Raw genomic sequence first — 10,951 nt, forward strand, 5'->3', positions numbered from 1 at the left:
AGCAACCATCACATGGCTAGTTACAAAAACAATGCGAGAAAAGTCAGAGTGTACCTTCTTCGGCTCAGTGCAGTCACGAGCGAAGTGGCCATTCTTTCCACAGTTGAAGCACTCTAATTTCGACTTGTTCTTCATGCGCTTGCCCCTCTTGCTGCGCTGAGAAGTTCCTGACACCTTCTTAATTTGTCCAGAAGCTACTCCATTCTTAGACTTCTTGCGCTTAGGCCTTGATGCCTTACGCGAACCAGAATCAGCCACATAGGCCGTGTGATTGGGCTTGGCAGCCTCTAGGCGCTCAGCCTCCAATTCCAAGTGACGCGAGACATTATCAAAGTCTTTGATATTCTCGTTATGCGTCAGGTTCTGGCTCATATTCTCCCAAGAATTAGGCAGTGATCTTATCACTGCCTGGACTTGCTGTTCATCAGTCAGGTTGTTTCCTGCCGACTTAAGTTCGCGGATCATGGTTGACATAGCCCTAAGATGCTGCTTCATCGTGTGGTCAGAGCGCATCTTATAGGAGTCAAACCTCATGGTTAACCCACGCAACCTAGTGGCTGAAGTTCCACCAAACTTCAACTTCAAAGCCTCCCACATGCTTTGGGCAGTGTCATAGATCTCGAACTCACACATTAGATCATTGTGCATGCTGCTTAACATTATTATGTGCGCGCACCAACTTTTCTTAGCCCATTGAGTATAGGCTAGTTGATCTATTTTGTGTTGTTCCGAGGTCCCTTCCCCGGGCTCAGTAAGGGAGTGAGATAAGGCCTCCAAGACCTCTTGCTCATCTAAAACATATTGGATCTTGCGATGCCAAATGTCGTAGTTCTCCCCATCCAATTTCTCCCCTTTGTTTAAATCGGCAACTATACTTTTGGATGCCATTTCACTACAATACGCAAAGAAGGGATATTACACACACACCTAAGAAATCTGCCGCGTCCATCCAAGTTAGAAAAAAAAATAATTTAGACATGTCGCAAGATCGAAAAATCGCTAGGCTTCAGAATCATCTCTTACGCTACAATATCTAATTATTAAATTTCTAACCTAATTCCCGCGCAAATTCGAAAAAAAAAATATGGGAGAATTAATCATAATTCTCAACCATACTCCCACTATCTTAAGTAGTCATCTAGTCCTAGTCACATGTAAAGACATAACCTACTAAAATCGCAGTAACCTTTTGGGCCAGTCTACAAGGACAGCTACTTCAACCACAGTAACCTGTTGGGCCAGTCTACAAAGATGGTTCATATAAGACCATTACAGTCCATTTTTCTTGTTCCATCAGTGCATTTACAGTTCTTACTGGGGTCACTGTGGTCTTTTGGCTATACAGTGCATTTACAGTTCTTACTGGGGTCACTGTAATTTTTTTTTCAGTCTATCATCTACACTGACATTTCTAACTAAGACTACTTAGTGAGAATTTTCCTATTTTATTTATCAATAAAGACTAACGTATAAACATTCAAGCCTAACATTCATAGATGATAAAAATAATTACATATCCACATGTTCAATTCACATATACATGTTATCACATTTAATATAACAAATTAAATAAAAGATCACATGTAATATAACATAATGGAAAAAAAAATAAAATAAAACTGGAAGCAATTCAAAAAATGGCTCTGATACCAATGTTAGAGTGCACAGCGGAAAAGTACCTCAAGCTCAGTTTAAAGAATTGCTCCACAAGTTTTTCCAGATTGATAAACTCCAAGCGTTTCCTCTTAGTGGCGAAAGTGTACTACGTAGTATGAAACTAGAGTAACACTTACAAATCTACAGCCTAAATATTTTATCAAGAGAGAACAAAAAGAGAGAGAGTCTTTTTCTATTTTTTTAGATAGGTACCAAAAAACACAATTGAGGAGGACTATATATAGTCCTCCTCTGCACGACTGGCCTTAAAGGCCAGCCTTCAATTGTCTTGTGTAATGCATGGCTTTCGTTACACAAGATACGTTACAAGTAACGTATAGCTCGTTACCTAGCAGGAGGGGTCAGCCTCACGTGGGCGCCCCTCCAACTAATAGTTAGTATGATTGTTATTGAGTTTTATAGTTGGTATTAATACTGGCACGGTCATGGCATTGCAGGATGGACCCATTCTCTATAAATCAAAATGTTTTCTTTCATATTTTTCTCACATTTATTTTTAAAAGGAAAAAAAAAAAAGGGAGAAAAATTTGGAGGGTGTTTTAGTTTGTAGACTTTGGATCGTACTTGGAAGAGTCGAATCATGTGAATAAAATATATTCGAAGGATATATAATTATGACATGTGTCTCTGTGTGTGTGTGCGCGCGTGTGAAGATTCGATAGATGGATAAGATGAGTGGTCTATATATGAACAAGTAACGAATAATGGATCATATCGTCCGGTGGGACATCTCCTGTTATAGAATTTAATGGCCAGTATTGCTTCTTGACAAACCGTACCTCTTAATTTTGTCATCTTTTGATCTTCCCCACCGCGCATTCAACTCATTTCAATCAAAAATCCTTCCACGCTTTCACTTACACTAACTTTAATCTCTTGTCCAAAATATAAATATTTCATCCACCCTTATGTAACTTCAAAAATGATATTTACAGCCTTAATTATAAGTTGTATAAATTTTAAGTAATTTTTTTTTAAAAAAAGATAAATTTAGGACGTACATAAAAAAAGTTATATTTATAATAATAAAATATACTTTTTTTAGAAAGAAATATGCGAGACTTAAATATTTTAGGATTGTATTTAATATTACTTATATAAATTTTTTGCCAAAATTTTATTAAAAATAAATTTAAAGAGACCAACAAGACTGTCTTTGCATTGGTTATGTTATCTACGTGATGATATGTAATATATTATTTATTATAAATATTAAAAAACAAAGAAATATAAATATCTTTGATACTAGTTATCATATTTAATGGATAAATAGATATTTTTTTAAGAAAAAACTTCAAACCGGTTAAGGTGTAAATTAGAAATTTACACTATTCAATGGAAAGAGAATACGTAAACTTTTTATTTTGTTTACCGTGAGTGCGACTGTAGACTATAACCCTCTGTCTCATTCTCCACAGTTCTCTCTGCATTCCTTTCTTTAGGGTTTCTCTCTCTCTCTCTCTCTCTCTCCAGCCCATCTTTCGTTCTCTCTCCGGTCGATGTAATCGGTTCATGAATCTACATATATATGTCATCAAACCAAGGCTATCAAGTCCATAAAAAAGCTTCTCAAGTGAGACAAAATTATTAATTCTGAACTAATTCATCTCTGTAAAATCTTAAATTGTTGGTGCTTTTCAATGAAGTCAAGCTCCATTGTTCAGAAATAATTTGTTGTTAGGCGACATGGGTCCCCGTGAATTTCAGTCTAAATGAACACTTAAAACTTATTTTCTTAACCCTTTCTCAGTTCGCATTTTTTTGATATATATGCACAAAGATGTGTTCCATGAGCATAGGTTGCAGCATCTGGCAGCCATGGCTAGGCTCAATGCATGTACCTATGATTCAGTGAAGGCCGCGAGGGAGATTGATTGAAGGTTGAGGTTCCTCACTTCGGCCTGAGGAGAGAGAGAGAGAGAGAGAGAGGTGAAAGAGGAGGGGGGGGGAGAAGGGGATGCAGTGGGGAGGGGAGACACGGGAATAGGGGAGAAACTACAAATAATTCCATTTTTTTCTACAATCAATTATATTTTATATTTTCTAAAACTCATACGTGTCAAACTATAATTGGATGATGTAAAACTCTAATTTTCACCTAATCCGACACCAATGCGCTCTTTTTTTTTTTAATTATTATATTTTATTGAAAACGTCACAGTTGATTAAATGTGTTTTGAGAAAATAAGACTCCTTTATATTTGAGTATAATTTAGATTCGAAGATGAGTTGAGATGAGTTATAAATAGTAGTAAGATAAGTTATAAATAGTAATGAGATTTATGAGTTAAAGTTAATGAGTAATAATGAATAGTAGTGAGATGAGTTGAGATGAGTTAAAATAAGTTGAGATGACTTATGAATATAAATTGAATTTTAAAGATAAGATAAAATAAATTGAGATGATTTATAAATAATAATAAATAATTACGAGATAGTTATCAATCCAATGTGGCAGCGTGGAGGATTTTAATTGACTAAAATGAGTGGCATGGCGTGCCACTTGTTTACTGTAGAGAAAAGAAAATAATAGAAAAATATTTTAGGAATTCGAGTTGTTGATCGACACGTAATATTGGCTTGATCTTTGTAAGTTAGTTGAGATGTCGCGATCACCGTAAATCCAGGCCAATCTCTTGGCCTTTTTGTTTTCCGTTTTTTAATAATATTCACTGATAAATATTAAAAATACTTTATATTTTTCTAGTAAGAGTATTGATTTTTCTACAAACATCTTGAAAATTATATATTTTAAAAATTAATTTTATATCAAGAAAAATATTTACATTGAATTATACATTTTTGAACTAAATAATAATAAAATATTATTAATTTAAATTTTTTTCTTAAACTTATTATTTTTTATATATTTTACAATTAGCATCATGTGCTCAAAAATATAAATTCTATATATTTAAATATTATCAATTTCATATATCAAAATAACCAATTTTATTAATAAATATCAATATATACTAAAAAATATTTTGTATCGTCAACTTAATACAAATTTCATATATCAAAATCATCTTGATATAAACTCTACAAAGTTGATTTTAATGGGTAGGAGAGAGAAAAAATATTAAAAATAATATTTGGAGAGTGAATAGTACTTCTTTAAACTTAAAGAAATACTATTCATAGCCATGTAAAAATTTAAAGATGCATAAGTCAATATAAATGAATTTAAAGACATATTATGCAAATATGAAGATGAAAATAAAGATGAATAAGCCATTGCTAATGCTCTAAAGATTAGCCAAATACCTTTTCATATTCAAATTTAACAAATATCATCCATATTTGCTTCACATTGAATTAGCTAAATTGTTTTCATCCAAAATATAAGTTACAGTAAATTCATTCTTCTTTTCAAATATGAAAAAAACTATAGCAAGTATAAAAGTATTTTTTGAGATTATTATATTATAGATATGATATCTTTATTTACATATAAGATTTTACCATCTATATACATATGAGATTATTATATTATAGATTGTTAGATTGTAAAAATGAAAATGAATATGATTGTTGGAGGTTATTGAAGATTATGAAAATAAAATAAACAAGTAATTAAAAATAAAAAATAATTAAAAAATATAAAAATATAAAAATAAATAATAATAATATTTTATTATTATAGAGAGTGTGATGACTAATCTAATGTAGACTTTAAATTTTGAATGATTAGTTAAAAGTAAAAAAGCTATATATTGGTCAAAATTTGAAGAATAGGATGGTCAATCCAATGTTAATGCTCTAAGCACTCAATGATCGATAGATCCTCGTGTTTTGGGCGTACAAGATTCAGTCCGAATCGAAAAAATCAACTGAACTAAAAATTTCGATCTGGATCAAATCGGACTAAATATTAGAGGGAACGATCTCAATCCCAAAAATTGTATACAGAAAAAATTTGGTCTGGTCTCAGGTATATAATTTGGGACCGAACAAACCAAATTATGTATATTTAAAATATTTTTAATAATTTAATATATGATTTTTATATAGTAATTATATAAGTTAATGATGTAATTTTTATTTAATTTATCTATTATTGACTATATAAAATATAAAATAATATATATTATCAATTAATAATGTATCATAAATCATGTGATAATTTAACAAAGAAACAAATATTTGAATATCAATCTAAGGATCATTAATTATATATTGAAAATGTTAAGTCATGCAACAAAGGAATAGTTAATGATGTTTCAACATACAGTAATGTTCCATATAGTACTAAAACATGCAAGTCACGTGCATTTATTTTTTTAAAAAAAAAAAAAAATAGAGTCTACTATTAATAAAATTATTTTTTTTATATGGGTCTTAAATTTAAATATTTAAAAAAAAAATATACAGAATTTACACATTCTAATATTGTAAATATTATTTCTCTTTTACATATAAGTGATCCTTTTATTCAAAGAGCACTTATGACTACGAGCCAACGAAAGTCATAAATAATGATCACGATGATATCATCGTTCCGATTAAGTCAATCATTTTAGTTAAAAGGTTATCTTCCATGTTATCAACTCCTTTGTTATAAAAGAAAATGTGTATGATCAAAATGCAAGTCTGTGTTCTTTTTATAATTTGAAGAGAGCTAGAGATCATATAATATGAGTTATAGTACTACTGTATCATAGTAAAAGTCCCACTGTTTTTACCACAAGTTTAGGTGGCACGTCAGCAAAGATCGGTGTCTTGCATGGAATTACATTGTGTGTATGTTGTTAGTTTGATTAAAATTAAAGGCATGTTTGAGAAAATAACTGTTCTTATAAGGTATTTTTATATATTTTCAAACTATTTTATTACTATTTATAAATTATTTTATTAATATTTATAAATATTCTGAGATATTCTTAATTAGTATCCAAACAAGTCCTAAAAAATTAAGATTTCATATATGAATGAAAATCTTACTACAAATAAAAACCAAGAAAAAAATTACTAAACTCAACACTAATTTTGATAAGAACTTCGTTTTTTTTTTTTTTAATTTTCAATAGAATAATTTTTAGAATTATCACTTCCTAAAAAATCTAATATATTGTAGAAGAAAAGATAGTGGTCAAATAAGAACTAGTATAAATCCACATGGTCAAATTATAAATTGGTCACAATATGAATTTTCTCAAGTATATTGAATTTTCTCAAGGTACTCTTTTTTTTTTTTTTTTTGACTGTAAGGTACTTTTGAGTTTTGGTTACACACCCATGATATTATATATATTTATGGATATTATAAAAAAGAAATCAATGATTTGGGTGGTACTCCTTGAATTTCTTCTTCTTCACAAAGAAAGTTTCGATTTTTTTGAACTTGTTAGTGGCCGCCGGCAATGATTTTCTTTGGAATTTTGGGGTTTGGTTTGAATTATTCAGATCATGGTCGGCGGGCATTTCGGTCATTTTCTTAGGTTGAGAGTCATATCCAAATTTTTTGTGGATACAAATCATATATTAATATGTATTATCCGGGCCATGTCATGGATCATCAATACTACTTGAATTAAATAAATTAGTTCATCTGGAAATTAATTGATATTTTAGAAAATCCAAAGAGAATTTTATCAAACAGGTTAATTCTTTAGAAAATAAAAATTCAGATTTTCAGATTTTTAATGGTATTTTTTTGTTCTACAATTTCAATTATTTGCTACAATTATCAAGCTAATAAGTCTGTAAATTATATGACAGAAATATTTTAGATTGTTCATATTTTATTTCAATATGAAAAATTTGTCTATGATTAGGTTCTGGACAGTGAAAATATTTCTTCTCATCTCATTAGTATAACTTTTTTCGAATTACTATACAAAATATAATAAATAATTTAATTTTTTTAAATTTTAAAATAATAATAATAATTTATTTAATTTTCAACATTTATCGTCTCGTAAGTCATGCCTTATTTGCGCACATTGCGTCCTACCTAGACTGCAAAATTACCTTTTCCAACCCTATAAGATCTGCCTCTGTGTCCGGTGAAAATGGCAGCACTCAAACCCTTCAGAAGCTGAAAACAGATAGAAAGAGTACTTTCAACATGAGTGAGAATGGCGGCAACCAAAAGTCCGGCCAAAAGAAAGTGCTCCACCCATCCCCTGCATTCGGAAACCAGCCACCACAACGAGGCAAGATCCTGGCTGGTATCGTTAATGGGGTTTCCAAGTCCACTTCTAATTCCCCCATTTGCTGATGTGTACGTTCTGGGTTAATTGGTTCATGGGGATGTTAATTTAGGACTCAAATAAAAAAGTTATATTTATAATAGTAAAACATACTTTTTTTTTAAATATATAGGAAATTTGAATATTTTAAGACTATATTTAACATTATTCATATAAATTTTTTATCAAAGTTTTATTAAAAATAAATTTAAAGAGAATGTCTTGCATTTGTTATGTTATCTACGTGATGATATGTAATATATTATTTATTATAAATATTAAAATATAAAGAAATATAAATGTCCTTGATACTAGTTATCATATTTAATGGGTAAATAGATTTTTTTTTTTTAATTATTAGTGTGTTTAATGGATAAAAAAATTATTTTTTTATTGAAAACGTCAGAGTTGATAAAATGTGTTTAGAGAAAATTTAAATTAAAAAATAAAATGAGATGAGTTGAAATAATTTATAAATAATAATAAAATTCATGAGTTGAAATTTATAAATAATTAGAGAGGAATTTCCAATCTGAAGTGGCAACGTGGAGGATTTTAATTTGGCTAAAATGAGTGGCATGGCGTGGCACTGGCCCACTGTGGAGAAAAGAAAATAATAAATAAATAGAAAGATATTTTAGTGATTCGTGTTGTTGATCAACATGTGATATATTGGCTTGATCTTTGTATTGATCTTTGTAAGTTACTCTTGCAGAGGACGCAAGCCGGATCCACGAATAAATAACGATCGAGAGGCCTCAGCACGCATGTTAGATGAGATGTCGCTGTCTGATCACCTTAATTCCAGGCCAATCTGTTTGCCTTTTTGTTTTCCCTTTTTTTAATAATATTCACTCATAAATACTTTGGTAAATATCAATCTATGTAACTTTAAAAATGATATTTACAGTCCTCAATGTATAGTACTAATTTTGGTGCGGGATTTAAGAAAGAAATAAATATTTGAATATCAATATAATGATCATTAATTATATATTGACAATTTTAATTCATGCAACGGAGGAATAATTAATGATGTTTTGGCATAGATTAATATTACATACAGTTAAAAATGTGTAAGTCATGTGCATTCATTTAAAAAAAATAGAGTTCACCATTAAAAAAAATAATTCTTTTTATGTGGGTTCTAAATATTTAACTATATTTTTTTTAAAAGCGCACGGGATTTACATGTTAAGTATTGTAAATATCATTTCTCTTTAACATATACCTATATCCTTAGTCTTGGAATTACATTGTGTATGTTGTTAGTTTGATTAAAACTAAGGCCATGTTTGAGATCATAATTGTTCTTAGGTATTCTTATATATTTTTAAATTATTTTATTATTATTCACAAACTATTTTATTACTATTTATAGATATTATGAGATATTCTTAATTAGTATCTAAACAAATCCTAAAAGGTTAAGATTTCGTATAGTGGTCAAATAAGAACTAGCACATATCCACATGCTCAAATTATAAATTGGTCACAATATGATAATAACTTATGATAATTAAATAATACATGAGGCTGCTGCTTGACCTATTGAACTTTCTAGATCAAGGTACTTTTAAGCTTTGGTGACGCACCACATGGTTGATGATTTTATGTACTCACGGATATTATTAAAAAGACATCAATGATTTGGACCCAATGGGTGGTACTCTTAGAATTTCTTCTTCTTCACAAAGAAAGTTTCGATTTTTTTGAACTTGTTAGTGGCCGCCGGCAATGATTTTCTTTGGAATTTTGGGGTTTGGTTTGAATTATTCAGATCATGGTCAGCGGGAATTTCGATCATTTTCTTAGGATGAGAGTCATATCCAAATTTTTGTGGATACAAATCATATATTAATATGTATTATCCGGGCCATGTCATAGATCATCAATACTACTTGAATTAAATAAATTAGTTCATCTTGATTTTTTTTTTTCATCTTGAAATTAATTGATAATTTAGAAAATCCACCAAGAAATTAAACTAGAATTTTATCAAACAGGTTAATTCTTGAGAAAATAAAAATTCATATTTTCAGATTTTTAAATATGGTATTTTTTTTGTTCTACAATTTCAATTATTTGCTACAATTATCAAGCTAATAAGTCTGTGAATTATATGACAATAATATTTATAGATTGTTCCTATTTTATTTCAATATGAAAAATTTGTCTATGTTGATTAGGTACTGTTTAGGCAGTAAAAATGTTTCGTTTCATTCCATTTTATCAGTATAATTTTTTTTAATTTTTATATAAAATATAATAAATAATTTAATTTTTTTTAATTTTAAAATAATAATATTATTATAAAATAATATTTTATTTAACTTTATTTTTTGCCATTTATCTCATCCAATCTGACGTCAAACGGCACCCAAACCTGATCGAAAGGCACGACGCAAATCTGATTATGCCAGCTTATTGCGTCACATGATTGCGACCTACCTAGACTGCAAAATGACCTATTTCAACACTGGGGCTGGTTTGCTCTACTTTACCTCCCTAATGTACGGTTCCATTTTATCCATTGATAAATATATTTTTTTTAATTAATTGTTAAGAATGTGATTTTATATATATTAAAATTTTATATTTATTTTTTTAAAATATTTAAAAAATAAAATAAAATAAAATAAAATAAAAACCAAAAGTACAAGATCGGTCAACTTGAGCGGACCACTCTGAGCAGTTGAATACCCTATTCTTGCTTTTACTTCATTTTATCATTATAATTTCCTAAATTTTTATGTAAAATAAAAAAAATTTTAATTTTTTTAAATTTAAAAATAAAAATATTTTTTAATAATATTTTATTCTCACCTCTGAAACAAACAGGCCTATAAGATCTGCCTGTGTCCTGTGAAATGGCGGTACTCAAACCCTTCAGAAGCTGAAAACAGATACAAAGAGTACTTTCAACATGAGTGGGAATGGCGACGATCAAAATTCCGACCAAAAGAAGGTGCTCCACCCGGCCCCTTCGTTTGGAAAGCAGCCACCAACGCGAGGCAAGATCCTGAATGGTATCATTAATGGGTGTTTAATGGGTGTTTCAAGTAGTGTTTTAAATTTTG

Source organism: Juglans microcarpa x Juglans regia, chromosome 2D (genome assembly GCF_004785595.1).
Source record: "Juglans microcarpa x Juglans regia isolate MS1-56 chromosome 2D, Jm3101_v1.0, whole genome shotgun sequence".
In the NCBI taxonomy this organism is placed as follows: domain Eukaryota; kingdom Viridiplantae; phylum Streptophyta; class Magnoliopsida; order Fagales; family Juglandaceae; genus Juglans; species Juglans microcarpa x Juglans regia.